Raw genomic sequence first — 15,825 nt, forward strand, 5'->3', positions numbered from 1 at the left:
AACCTTTCGGTCTCCGCTCCTGGCAGTAGAAACCTTATTTGCACTGTGATGATCGGGTCAGTTCTGACCAGGTCCACTTCCCGGATCCTCCCGGTTCTGTGCCCCCCAGACATCTGCAACGAGGTAGGTCCAGTCGGGAGTAGAGTATCTTCTACTAGGCACTCGCACCCTCCTTGATCTTCTAAGACCCTCCTCGGCTTGATCCTGGATATCTTCTTCTGGATCTGAGTCTTCGGATATAGGAGTAAGCGTTTCTTCCTGGGCCGACCTCAAACTTAGCCTTCTTCTCCTTGTTGGCCAAGTGGCAGCTCCAAGCCTTATTCTCCTATTCCTTGTCCTCTCACTTGGTCCTTGGTCGCTCTGATACGGATCTGAGTCTGAGTCGTATTCACTTCTGCTCTCTCCTTCAGTTGCGTCTTCCGTCTCACTGCCGTCCTGCCTTCGCTCTTCTTCTGAATCCGATGCGTTCCCAACTTCTTCCGACACCCCCTCAGCTGCTTCAATCCCTTCTTGCGACTCTTCTTCCACTTCCGGGCTTTCGTCTGGGATAGGAGCTGTTTCTTCTAGAGGTGCTGGAACTCTTCGAGTATGGGATGCATGGATCCAATTTGGCAGCCCCCCGCACTTCACCGCGGTGTTCGTGATCAGGATTACCTGAAAGGGCCCACGCCAGCGAACATCTAGGCAGTTCTTCCGGACGTGTTTGTTAACCAACACCCAGTCCCCTGGGTTCAGGTCATGACACAGGTTCCTCGATGCTGGAACTTCAGCCGCATGCACCTGAAGGGACACAGAATGGATGGCGTCAGACAATCCTTTACAATAATCCAAGATCAGATCATCTGTAATATTCAATAGGGCAGCAGTTGGAACTGTGGGAAGTCTCATGGCCCTCCCCATCAGAATCTCGTGTGGAGAGAGACCTGTCCTCCTGTCAGGGGTGCTGCGCATGCTCATGAGCACTAAAGGAAGAGCATCTGGCCAACTCAAAGATGTGGATGCCACTACTTTAGCCAATCTATTCTTCAAAGTGCCATTCACTTGTTCCACAATTCCTGAAGCTTCTGGTCGATAACTACAATGCAGCTTTTGATCGATATTCAGTGTGGAGCACAACATCTTCACTATTTCGCTGTTAAAATGTTTTCCTCTGTCCGATTCCAGAGAGGCAGGCACCCCGAAGCGCGGTATCAACTCCCTGAGCAACAATTTAGCCACTGTGAGTGTATCGCACCTACGTGTAGGGTACGCTTCAACCCATCTGGAAAATACGCATACAATCACCAACACATACCGAAGGCGATTAACTCTTGGCATTTCGATGAAATCTAGTTGCATCCTATTGAAAGGCCCCCCCGACCTCCCAATGTGACTCAGGGTGACTGGTGTTCGTTTGCCTACGTTCAGTTGTTGGCAGGTAACACATCGCTTGCATACTGATTCTGCTGCTATTCTAAATTTAGGGCAATACCAAGTTTGCCTAAACACTCTCATCATAGCATCCCTTCCTAGATGTACTGGACCATGTATTTCTCTCGCCATGGGATTAGCTAATTCTTCAGGTAACACAGCCCTCCCATCTGCTGAAACCCAAAAATCCATTTCACTTCGCACGCAACCTGCTATTTCCCATGCCTTTTTCTCTGTTTCAGGTGCGTTCTCCTGCATCATTCTTAAATCCTCCCAAGTGTCTACAGTTTCTAACATCATGCTTAATTCAGTCTTTTCTTCAGCACCATCTATTTCCACTTTTGAAAAAGAATAATCTTGTTCCGCACAATAACGTGCGACCTCATCAGCGTATCTGTTGCCTTGTGACACAAAATCTGTATTCTTAGTATGAGCTACACACTTTACTATTGCGATGTCAACTGGACCTTGTAATGCTTCTAACAACAGTCTCACAAATTCTCCATTTCGAATGGGCGAACCAGAGGAGGTCATGTAACCTCTCTGAGACCACAACTGCCCGAAATCATGAACTACACCGAAACCATATTGGCTGTCAGTGTATATGGTGACTCTCTTTCCATTTCCTGCTACGCAGGCACGAGTTAGGGCAATAATTTCTGCTACCTGTGCGGAATGTACTCCTTCCAGGCAAGCGGCTTCCACAACTCCAGTAATGGTACAAACAGCATAAGCTGCTCTCAACCGACCAGTATCGTCTCTTAAACATGAGCCATCAACAAAATAAATTTCATCGGGGTCAGACAACGGCTCATCCACAATATCTGGTCTGGGTTTTGTGCATAGTTCAGTCACATCAAGGCAATCGTGGTCTTCACATCCTTCGCCTTCTATTACAGTAGGTAATGGCATCAAAGTAGCAGGATTCAAGACAGAGCATCTCCTGAGGGTCACGTTCTCTGCGGCAAGAATAACTTGCTCGTAGCGCGTGAGCCTACTATTGGTCAGATGCTGCGTCTTCGTCCTGGTCATTAGCAATTCCACTGAATGTGGTACATACACCACCACTGGATGTCCCATCACAATACTCTCGCTCCTTTCAATGCTGACACCCGTTGCAGCAACGGATTTGAGACATCCGGGCAACGCTGCGGCTACTGGATCTAATGTAGCCGAAAAATATGCAACTGGTCTACGGGCATTTCCGTGGGTCTGTGCCAAGACTGACAAAGCACATCCCTCTCTCTCACAGCAATAGAGTGAAAATGACTTCTCGTAATCGGGCATTCCCAGAGCCGGAGCACGACACAAATCGTCTCTCAGCTGCAAGAACGCCACCAAACATTCTTCATCCCATGGTACCGGATCACTCACCTCCTTGTGCGTCAGTTTCTGTAAGGGCTTTGCTTTCAGTGAAAAGTTAACTATCCACTGTCGGCAGTAACCCACCATTCCTAGGAACATTCTAACTTCTCTCTGTGTTGTAGGCGCATTCATTTTCATTATCGCCTCAATCCTCTCCGGGGACACCTTACGTTTCCCTTTTTCTAACCTGTGCCCTAGATACTGTACTTCTGTCAAACAATACTGCAACTTGCTTGGAGATACCTTATGTCCATTTTCGGCTAAATGGTTCAGTAAGGCAATTGAATCTGCTTTACCGGCTTCCTCTGTCTCTGACGCAACAAGTAGGTCATCTATGTACTGGACCAGAACCGAGTTCTGCGGCAGTACTAGATTTTCGAGATTCTTCTTCAACAACTGATTGAAGATGGATGGGCTGTCTGTGAATCCTTGTGGGATTCGACACCATGTTAAAACGCGATCTTCCATTTTAAAAGCAAAAAGATACCTGCTCTCTTCATCCAATGGGATTGAAAAGAAAGCCTGGCAAAGATCTATCACTGTAAACCATTCTGCTTGACATGGTATTTGAAACAATATCACTGAAGGATTCGGTACCACGGGACAACATGAAACGACTATGTTGTTAATTTTTCGTAAATCCTGCACTATCCTGAATTTCCCGCTAGGTTTCTGCAAACCCATAATCGGGGAGTTACAAGGACTACCCACGATTTCTTTCAGTATTCCCTGTTGTATCATTGACTCGATCACAGGTTTTATTCCCGCAATCGTTTCCTGGGACAATTTGTATTGAGGCGTTCTTGGAAACTCAACATTTGGTTTTACCAGAATTTTTACCGGTTCTACCCCTTTAATCAATCCTATATCTTCTCCTGTGAAATCCCACACCTCTGACGCCACTGCATCTCTTAAATCTTGGGGAAGATCTTCTACAGTCAGAGTAGGATATAGTTCTACACAGAATTTTGAATTGGCCACCTTAAAGGTAGCATCATCGTCGGTAGTCTGTACCTCCACTCCTTGTGGGGTGCAGTATATGGTGCAATTCAATTTGCATAACAAATCCCTTCCCAACAGACATACCGGACTCGAGTCACAAACCACAAACTGATGTTCGTTCATGTGGTTTCCAATTTTCACAGACACTGGTTCTGTCAAGGGACTAGTCATTCTTTTATTTGCGACTCCTACCACCTGAATTGTTTCCCCTGACATCGGCAAGTCTGGAACCACCGCTGATCTCAGAGTCGAACGAGTAGCCCCAGTATCCACTAAGAACGTAGTGGGACACCCTGCCACTTCTGCCTCAACAAATGGCCCTCTTTGATCCACTTCTAGGACTGCCCCGAGGGTACAGTCCTCTTCACTGCTCACACGTTGTCCTGTCAATGGATCAATGTAGTAACACTTTTCTTCCTCGATGAAGAGAGGCATCTGCTTAAAGACCTTACTCCCTGTCGCTACCTTCGGTGGCTGTGGGAACTGGGCCCGTGGAGCCGAAGTCCCCCCTTTGGCCACCTTACTGCTTGGAACTGTCACCTTTTGCGTTGGGACTTCTTGGACCTGCTCTTCTACTTCTAGCTCTCCATTTTCAGGGTTAAAGGGACACTCGCGTCGCCAATGCCCCACCTGGTGACACTGATGACACTTTGTCGTTTTCTTTAAAGTGGCAAAGTCTATCCTAGGTCTCTGCCCTTCTTCATTATCTTTGTTCTGACCGTTTGGTTTTCGTCCCATCCCCTGCTTCTGCTGGCCACCCTTCCCAGCGGACTGCATTTGCACCACCATCAATTTCTCCTTTAGATTCTTGGCTTTAGAATCTATCTCGTCACTGCAGTACCTCGCATAACGTAAAATCTCATCTAGTGGTTTGTTCTGCCAACAGATTAAATGTTGCTGTATCATCAAACAAATATCAGGTCTCAACCCCAGGACAAACTTTGACACAAACTGCCCTATGTCTTTGGGATCCATTACATCTAGTCCACTGTATTGCTTGAATGTTTTCAATAATCTTTCATAAAACTCGTGAACTGTCTCCTTGGGTTCCTGCCTCGTTCGGTCTATTTTCACCCAATCTATGTCCTGTGGTGGTACCTTATCTTTCAGCCATGCTATTACCCTTTCATACTTTCGCATGACAATCTCGGACGGTCCATTAGTCCGAGCATCCCTCACTGGTTCAGTATTTGGCCATTCAACACTAGTCTTGCACGGGGTCCATAAATCAGATGGGACCACGATGTCAAACAACGTGTTCAAATCTATCCACAGTACTTTCGAGATTTTGACAAACCTCTCTACCTGTTTATACCATTCTACTGGATTGTCCCTCAACTTCGGAAATGAGTTGGTAAATGCAGCTAAATCTCCTCTACTCCAGGGTACATGTACATAATTTCCGTTTGATATTTCTCGCAAAGGGAATGCCTCCATATGCATTACCCTTCCCTCGGGGGTCATCACATTTGCACTTCGTCTAACTGTGCCCTTTTTTGACCACCTTTCTTCCCATTTGTCCAATTCTCTCCACACTCTTATCCCTGATACCAGCTCTCTTATGTGTGTTTTTAATCCAGTAGTTCTCTTTTCATCTAGATCCTGGTCTGCGTACTGTAATCTGTGGTTACTCTGTAATGCCCTTGTCCTAGATAAATCCACGGCATACCTGTCTGCCAAATCAGTCAGTTTCTCATGAAACGCTCTAGCTTTCCTAGTAATATCCTTTGCCATGAACAATAACTCATCCTGTTCATACAATTCTATCCTTTCCAAAGGCAATGTTCCATCTATTATCTCATCAACATCTGATTTTAAACTAGTAACATCGAGCCTTTTTGCCTTAATTTCAGCTTTCAAGACACTCAATTTAGCTCCTCCATCCGCATCTCTCCCATCCCAGCTCCGAGATCTACGTTTAGGTATTGGTGAGTTATAGGGAGTCCTCCCTTGTTCCCATCTCTCTAGGTCCCATGCCTTTCCATCTTCTCGGGGTGGGTGGTGAAACACTCCTTCATGCCTCCTAGCCTCTCTCTCCCCATCCTGGCTAGTTTCACGGGATGCAGGGCAAGATGTTCCATTACTCCCTCTTTCTTCCTCATGCATCTGTGACCTCCGATCACTCGATGTATGACGTGACCTTTCACTGTTCCCTCTGTGCCAGTGCTGTACATTTTCCCCAGGTGCGTGTGAGTGATGAGTGCACCTAAACCTATCTCTGTACTCTTGCGTTCTTTGGTCTCCCTCTGTTTGCGTGAGGCGAGACACTTCCTCACACTCCATACTCCTCGTATTCTGTTCCTGCTGTTCTCTCTGATTTGTAGGACATGCATCCCCTCTATTCTCGGGACTTCGGCCTTCCCGACCCTGACTGCTTTCGCTGGCCCCACAGTGAGATACAGTCCCGTTACCCCTGCTTTCCCACTCTGGTTCCGTTCTTGTCCTGTTACTCAGGGATACTGTGGACCCGTCCCATTCCCTCAAATCAGCTCTTAATTCTGAATAGGGTCTTGGCCGCGGTCCCCTTAAATCCATTGGTCCTCTCGGACCTCCCTGTTCTGAATTGGGACCGACAGTTGTGTCTAATGGGGTATTCCATGTTACCGATCCTGGCAATTGCTTCCATGCATTTGTCACGTTATTCCTCCTTTCCATCTCGATCCTTTCTCTATCTAATTGCCTCTGTTCTTCCTCTCTATCTCTCTCTGGGTTATAGATCGATACTATAGGTCCTATGGTAACAGGCACTTGAAGAGCATCTGGCAATCCAAAGGACTCAACCCTTTCGGTGGCTGGCGTTTTCTGCACCACAAACCTTCCCACTACACTCTGTGCTGTACTAGGTAGAGGTGTCTCCCCACCTTTGATAGGTGTCCATTCCGATATAGGGAGTGGTGTATACCCCTCTATGGCATTCCCATCTTCCCTTGCAAGCCCTCTATCTTCAATTTCCTCAACTCTCGGAGGCGGTCTATCCATTAACAATCTATTTATCAGATTGTCTTCCGACTCGCTTTCCTCGTCTTCTTCCATGAGGTTTCCTCCTCCTGCCACCTCCCTCATCGGATACATTTTTTCCACCTCAATAACCTGTACCCTCCACCGCTTTGCTTCCTCATCCCATTTAGAATCTCGTACTGCCCTTACCGATCGCGTCAGCCTTTGTTGACGCCTGTTCAAATTTCGGTCGTGTGCAGCCTTAATCCATGCATTAAGGGCCTCAAACTGTGTTGGTCTGGGCGAGGGTTTCAATGAGGACATGGTTGCTTTTAGCCGATGTAACACCTCTAACTTAAACGTCCCGTACCTCGGGAACTGCATTTCCTCATTCCCTTCCGTAAACTTATTCCAAGCCCCAATCCATAATATCGTATGCAGCCCCACATTCGTTGCCATATAATGAGCTGGCGTACCCTCTGGCGGAGCCTCTTCCCCGTAATAATGTTCACTTCGTTTACGTTTAAAAATCTCTTTCAAACACTTAAAACACTTCATGATTTCTCTTTTCTCTGCGTTTGTTTACTTCCTGATGACACTCCACCAATCTCAGCGCCGTTCTCACTAACTGGCCTATCCGTACGCGACTTTCCTCCGACGTCACTCTAGCCGCCCAACCAGAGCGCGGCTCTAGCTAACGTCACATGTCCCCCTTCGCAGCAGTTCCCCTCCTTTCTCAGCTCGTCTCCTCGGTCATGCACACATCCCATTCATACTCTGAAAAATGATTACTTCCGTCCAAGCGATCACCTTTCTTGACTGTACGCCCACAGTCTTTCTGTAGTTGTCACCTTAACTTGGCGAAATGTCTTTCCGTTTACTTCCAGACAATCGCCCTCTCCGATAGGTTACTCACACACAGTAACTTTCGACCAGCGTCCGTTACTCATACATCCACTCTTACACTCCCCCTATCTTGGATCCACGGCGGTCAATGGTACCTCGTGACCTCCGTACTATGGTCGACAACTACCCTGGATGTTCGATACACCCAAAACCACTTAAGCTCTGGCCTGAACTTAAGATTTCACCAGTTCACCCGTTTACCAGGTAACCAGCTTACCAGGTTGCGCGCGCTCACAACCTTCTCTCATTCACACTACAGGCATTCAACTCCGCAAGACATTACAATACAAATACAACACAAAACACCGCAATCTGTTCACGCATGACCCTTTTTATACTCACTCTCCTCCGATACTGCTGCTTTTCTCGCACCGTCTGCACCTTTCGGCACACGATTCTTCCGCTGCTCGTCTCTCGACGTCTAGGGGCCTTGGGGTAAACTAACCTCTCTAGATTACCTTCCTCAAGAAGATAACCATCCTCACTCTGCTACCAACTGTTAACGCGGGATTACTGGTTACTAGTTACCTTACCAAATCCCAAACTATGTCGACTGAATCGTTGGTACCTGTCATTGAGTAAAAGGTAATCTTTCAATAGATCAATCAATTTAAGAACTTACACCACTCTAAATGACCACTGACCAAATTTTAAGTTTCAAAGATTTAATATAAAGTCAAAGATAACTGAAGATACAAACTTCTCAAAATGAGATTAAGAAGATAAATCGGTATCACTATGAACATGAACTTTTTGAATAGTCTGAGTCTGAAAAACAAAATAATAAGTACAAGCTCGAAAACCATAAGGGTTGCCAAAATGGATACAAGTTGCAACCTCAAAGTCATTACAGAAAAGAAAATTAAGGTTAGTCTGTCCCTACACTATCCTAAGTGACATCCCTACTTAACAAGATCTTTACCCCTCTAGGTGTCAGCCGTGGTGACTTCCTAAGAAGATCACGCACTTCTCTTTGTCTCTTCTCTGATAATGGGTCTCTCCTGATCAGCCTATCTGCCTACCCATCCGCTTCCTTAGGCTCCCAAAATCATCTGCTCTGCTCTCCTCCCGGGTCGCTTTCCCTAATACCAAATCACATTTCCAATAGAAACGCCCCTTGGGACGCCCCTCACGTGGTACATCTTTGCGCGGCAAACTCCATGATGGTACTCTTGAAGACCCTCGTTAAAGTTGACCTTGGTTCCCAGGCTTCTTCTCCAGTGCGCTGATACCCCCTGAAATTCCTGGAAACTCCTACAGGCCTGCGCCAAACGCCACAGAACAAATCCTCTTTCATTCTAGCTGATTAAGACCCTCGCACCTGCATACAGTCCGTCCTGCAGTGGGCCTCAAATTCCAAATTCCACCATATCTATAGGTCATAAAATATAAGCGAAGCTCTGTACTTGGCACCTCTCGACTTCTCCTCTAACGAGCACATGGCACATCAAAGGAGATGACATTATCAGTTCAGGCCTACTTGATTTACATGAAGCAGGTCCCTGCACTCTTAAAACATTAACTTGATTTAAACAACATTCTTAACTAGCATACGTTTCTAAAACAACACATCTATAAAGCATATATTTCAAACTTAGTTCGATAATACATTTGGAAGAACCACGTCAACCCCATCTCACATTATTTTAGCAGCACGTTTAGATTTGCTGTGAATTGCCATGAGGCCTACACATTATACTGGATTTTCAGAGTTCTATTCAACTCTAACATGATTCCTTTAACAAGAGAACATGAGGTTTTCATATTCATCCCAAATATTTCTACATTAGTCTCACACAGTTATGATTATTGTTACTCTACTTAAACATTCTATGCATTTCACCACTGAATATAAGACACTCGGTGTATTTCACTTCTAAATATAAACACTCTGGTGCAAAGTACATGTTAACTAACTACGTGCTTGTAAATATGGTACACTTATACATTTTTTTCCAAACTTGTGCTCTCTCATAATCATGTCTTGACTTGTGATCCATATTTTAAGTTGATGAAAAATCTCATGGCTGTCGGCCAAGATTTGGAGTTTAATGTAGGACAATTTGATTGGCAGTGATGTTTTACTTCTGACCTGCTTCCTGACTATTAATTGTACAGCAAATACACCCACATGCATCATTGTTGGTATTGGCGATTCCTAAAATGCGAAAATTAAGGAATCGCAATTTAGAAATCGCAAATACCTATGCATCAACAATTCGCAAATATTTTTGCAATTTCTTAATTTTCCTTAATTGCGATTCACATTTTGCTAATCGCAATTAAGGAAAACCTTCCCATTGATTCCTATGGGCCAAAAGGCCCATAGGAATCAATGGGAAGGCATTAACATTTTGCGATTTTAGTTTTGCGAATCGCAATTTGTTAATGCATTTCAAGGGTGCTGAGGGGGGTCCAAAGAACCCCCCCTGCACCCTTGAAATGTTTTTTTAGGTGCAAGTTTCACACACACATGTCCAAAGTACATGTGTGTGTGTGTAACATGACACTTTCAAAAATGCTTTTTTGAGCATTTTTGAAAGATTTCGCAAATTAACACGAGGGTCAACCTCGTGTTAATTTGCTCCTCCTACTTGCGAATTCGCATTTTTAAAATCATTCATGCATTGCATTTAAGGAATCGCAAAAATGCGATTCCTTAAATGCAATCGCATTTTTAGAAATGGCAAAAAATTGTGATTTTTAAAAAATTGTTTAATGCATCCCAAAAAGTGATTTTGGAATCGCAAACGGCCGAATTTTACGATTCGCACCGTTTGCGACTCCAAAATCGCTTGATGCATGTGGGCAATAGTCCTAGAATCGTATGTTCATCTCTTCTGCAAAGGCTTTGCTTAGGAATTAGATGGTAAAAATGGTTATGCAATTAGAAGGAACTTTTGGAACTCTAAGATACTTTTGGCAGAACGTGGCTCCGCTGGCCATTGGGCGCTCAAGCCGTGCGACCTCCATCTCTCCCATGGGGTGTGGACAAGTTAGAGGTGACTCTGGGAGGTGAAGGGATACTTTTGTGCAGAGATGTTTGTGGTATGTTTCTTATGGACTCCCGTAACTGATTTTTGACTTGGCATATGTCTGTATTGTCACGCAGTGTTGTTGAAAGTGCAAAGAAAGTTTATGAAGGCGTCTGGCTTGGTCATTTAATAGAAGATATTGACTATTTCTACCCACTGGTCTGATACCTCAGTGATGTGATTTGTGTAAAAGTATAATTTGCAGACTTCAAATGCTTTTTAGTACTTTTGTTTGTGTTTTTTTCCCAACAAGGTTTCCCTTCCTCTGTGTTTGCGTGGCCGTACTCATTTCTGTACGAATATTTTAAGGCCAGTGAACTCAACAATTATTTCGATAGTTTCCAGAATGTTGTAACACGTCAAGAGCAAAACTCATATTGAAATAAACATTATCTAGCATCTTAAATTGTCTGTTACCTTAACTAGAGAAATTGTCCCCCAGAATGACAGGTCATTTGCCTGCTAATCCATGTCCTGTGAGTACTTGTTCAAAGAGTTTCTCGTTATATAGTCCTAACCCATTAAGTACCGAAAAAATGACCGATCCGTCACAGATATTCAACATCACAAGCACGGAGTAAGTAACACAGGGTCTGCTCCTCAGAGCCGCAACCACTGGGCCAGGCTATCATGAGCTGAAATTTCCATCCCCTTCCTCTGGGTTTTGTGTTCTTAATCAGCATTCACATGCTCAACACGCCAGCTGTCAATTTTCTCTTGTCTTCCTTTTAATTTTTCTAACTAAATGACACTGTTTTGCATGTAGAGACATACCTGCCGCCCGACCCACACATAACCTCATGTCAGAGGCGACAAACGCTACTTAAAGTGCTGAAAGTAAATATAAAAAAAATAACTTAGACGACAAATAAGCATGAGTAGCGGTTTGTGAGTTTAGAAAGATAATCACTCGTAAGGTCCTCCAGACGACCACATTTCTTGTTGTTTAGTCTGGTTTTAAGAGGTCTGACTCTCCAAGCACTGCTGATCCGAGACACTGTGCACAAGCAGAGACGTGAATTTACTGTACTTAAATATACGTTACCACCTGATGTCCTGAGGCAAGCTAGCTCGTTGTTATTCTGTCTTTAAAGCGAGACCATATACTCTTTTCCGGGCACATATGAAATCTCTGGGTCCGAGGGCAGGACCCTCTTCGAACGCACAGATGAAAACAGACATGTTTAATGAGCAGCTAGATTCGCGTTTCAAGCAGCACACAACAGAAATACAACTAGGTGTAACACGTTTTGTAACCATTCACATTTAACTTACCTGTTTTATTGTATTTTTACGTTAGCCTTTACCTTCTGGAGGGAACTAAGCACATAATGCCTATTCTTTTTTAAAATTATATTATGAATATTAGTTTTGGAACTCCGGAATACCTGACTGGATTCGGATTTCACAGATCAGGGAATACCTAACCTGTACCTTTTAATCTCCTCATACTCCCCTTTTCTCTGCGCCCCCTACCCTCACCCCACCCCACAGCGCCTCGAGACCCACTTAGATGAGTAGCTGCGCTTAACAAACCTATGATTGATTGATTGTTTTCAGGAAAGTATTTGGCGTCTTCACCTCCCAAGGGAATTCAGGACAGTTTTAGATGTGTTTTTGTAGTGTTATGTATGCAGCTCAAGTTTCGCCCCAGGACATTGGAGCGCCTTACACAAGACCCACGTTACCTTCCTCACTTTTAGGCACGGGCAGATCAAGTGATTTGCCCAGAATCACATGATGTTGAGCTGAGGCCCAGACTTGAACCCGATTTCCCAGTTCGAAAGTCAGTAGAAATTACTATTTTATCTTTTTGTTTTGATGCACTTAAATAACGTTTTTATACAGCATCTGATCATAAATGCCATTGGCGCAATCGTCTCTTTATTGTGCCAGATTATCAGTTTGAGCCCGTTACTGTCAGCACATTGTTTTCCTTTCATATCTCCATCTCATTCCCGTGGTGTCGGCAGCGCATGCGCCGGCCTGCATCACTAGCCTGGCGCTGAGCCTCTGTTGTTCCCTGGAATCACTTGCTAGGCGTTTCTCCACTACCACAGGCGAAGTCGTGACTCATAATATCATTCCATTACTTGTTACTCATCATAAACGCCATTAATTACATCCTGTCATTAGTTCTTTAGTGTTTATCACTATCATCAGCACATTGATAAATTCAACACTGTGAGCTAAATGATTAATGCCAGATCTAATTGAATGCTTCAGTTTCATCCTTGATTATCTGCTTTAATACCAGCAGAATATTATTTCCTCCAAATTCCTGAGAGTAGCGCCCCCCCCTCCCCGCCACCACATCGATTGTCCCAAAAATCGCCAGCTCACTGATTGATTCAGTGTGATAAGTTCATCTATCAGTAGCTTATTCACTGCAAAATACCATCCTTCATTAATTGCCTTCAGGCTATGCAGTTAATTATTGTCAGCTAATTAGATGCAGAACAACAGCAGCGAAATCTGCCTCCAGGACATTCGTTCATTAATCAGCGGTGCATTAGCCAACTAATGGAGTCAGATCGGCCTCTATGCAATCATCTTTTTATTAATTAGCAGGTCATTAAAAAAACAATATTCTCAAGCCATTTATTTACTACTCCATGTCACCACTTAATTAATTACCAGCACTCTCAATTACTTCCGTGTGACCAGTTTCTTTATGAACTGTTCAATAATTACTCAGTATCTTGAAGTACATTAGTTGCAAGCTCACTCGAGGCTCCATTACAAGCTGTGCAGAGCAGGATTTCCTTTTGGGACTTGGCTGTGCAGTTGCAGTGGGCAGGAATTCTTGGACCTGGATTTTCTGGTTACTGAGGCACAGGACTCTTGACCCTTACTCTTACCCTTATGCGTATAAGCATGTCTTGAACCATGTTCATGTTTGGCCTGCTTATAAGGGTGACTTATTATGCCCTTTCAACTCATTTACTTTGCTTTTACATTTGGTTTTAGTGACTCATTTGCAATTTACCTTGTTGTGTCCTGAGGAGACATTAAAGACGTAGGACGAAACGCGCTGATCTTGTTTACTAAGGACCATGGCGCCAGACTTTTACTATTACAATTCACCCAAACTGGCTGAATTCCATGATCATTACTGATATTTTTGAAAACTGGCTGTAGTTGCATGTACTTTCAAAAATGTAAGAGTGGATTTGTGTAGATTATGTGTAACTATGTGTAAATATGTGGTGCCAAAGAATATTGCTTTTCCAATAACAATGAACTGTATTACTGTTGAATGAATGTTTTTTGTAAATTTTTCCCTGCTGGGAACCCATATTTTTGTATGACATATGGAGTATCATTAGCTTCCGTGGCTTCTGTGCTCAATCACCTACAATGTGCAAAGGGTTAGAATCCTTCCATACAGCCCCAATCTCAATAACCACAGAGAATATAGCTGCATATGATAAATGTTATAGCATTGCTAAGTGCACAGTTACAGATTAGATAGAAATGCATGAAGAAACGAAAACCTTATCAAAGGGACCTACAGAGAATATACTTTTTTTAAAGCTTGAAACATCCGTCAAACTCCATGATTTAGAATTGAAAGTTTGGTTTCGCAGCAATGTTTATTCATAAGGAAATGCTTGCCTAGATCAATACCATGTGAAGAGAGCCCATCAAATTTTGCTAAATTTTAGGGGTTTGCCTTGCACTCCTCATTGCCGGCCTATTAAAGGATGATTCCAGTTCTAATCCCTAAAGAGGCAATTGTTCTACATGTATACTTTATTTAAAGTTCATCACTGCATTGCCTGCTTGTAAAGGGGACTCCATCCCCCACCCAAATACGCAGCAGGAGCCACTCCCCGTTCGAATGCGCCAGGAGGCACTTTAAAAATTGCTCAGGGCTCCCGCGGTGCGGGAGTCCATCACCACATTGCCTGCTTGTCACGGGACTCCATCCCCCAGCCAACCACGCGGCAGGAGCTGTGCCCGCATTCTGACGTGCCAGGAGGCACTTCAAAAGTTGCTCAGGGCTCTCGCAGTGCAGGATCCCATCACTGCATTGCCTGCTTGTCATGGGGAGTCCCATCCCCCAGCCAACCACGCGGCAGGAACCGCACCCGCATTCTGACATGCCAGGAGGCACTTTAGTAGTTGCCCAGGGCTCCCACGGCGTGGGATGCACGCGTGGCTGGGCCAAGAGCGGGCCAGTCCACGCCCGTCGGAGCCCAGAGGTGGCTGGGCTGGGCCAACCCTCTTGGTTTTTACTTGTACTTGCCTTTTTCTACTTCCTGGATATAGGACTACCTAGCACTTGAGTCAGTCCAACAAAGCCTCCCAGAGATCTGCCAAGTAAGTTTGTCTGGACAACAATTATTGACCCAGGTTCTATCTAGTGTGAGGGTCTCTTCCCCTCCCAGGTGGCGAAACGGAAGCAAATGGAAGAGAGGGAGAGTGCTTCTAAAACCCTCCAGAACTCTACCCTAGACTGCTTTCTATTACAAGCGGCTAGAGCCTTAGACAAAGAAATCTTAGTAACAGAACGTCGTCTATCTGTGGAGGGGCGATCTGTTATAGCTGTAAATTCAGTCACAACTCTAAATGGGCAGTTAAGGGTTATGGAACGTGGGAGTGCTATTACTGATCAACCCACATTGGAACCATCTTTCCCTGTGATGTCTCCGCCACAACCCCTTGTATCCTAGATGTCTGGCCCTCCGGTTAAAAGGAAGAAGAAACTGAAACATTATGAACCCTCACCGGTAGTAAACACCAAATCTAAGAAAAAATCTCGGGATATACTTATTGAGGTGCCCAACATCATTAAGCAAGCACCCCCAATTGAGTCACACCCTCACACTATGTTACCCGTTTCCACAGGTTTATCCTCCAAAGACATTAAGACCTTAATGAATTGTTTCTAAAAAACAACAGCAAATAATCTCTCAAAGAGTTAATGCTGCAAACACAAATTTAAAGTTCTCCAGGTGCAGGTTGCCAGGAACATGGTTCAAAAGGTTCAAAATAAGCTTTATTCGATATTCAGAAAGAAATATCATATAAGCATACATAGTTATAACTGTTATAAAAATAGACATAAAATTTCGGTTTAAAATCATCAATTACACAGTTAAAAAGTTTAAAATTCAGAAGTAAGAGAGGACAAAAGGCAATATTAAAAAAACAGCATCAATAT

This window comes from Lissotriton helveticus, chromosome 5_1 (genome assembly GCF_964261635.1).
Source record: "Lissotriton helveticus chromosome 5_1, aLisHel1.1, whole genome shotgun sequence".
NCBI classification, from domain to species: Eukaryota; Metazoa; Chordata; class Amphibia; order Caudata; family Salamandridae; genus Lissotriton; species Lissotriton helveticus.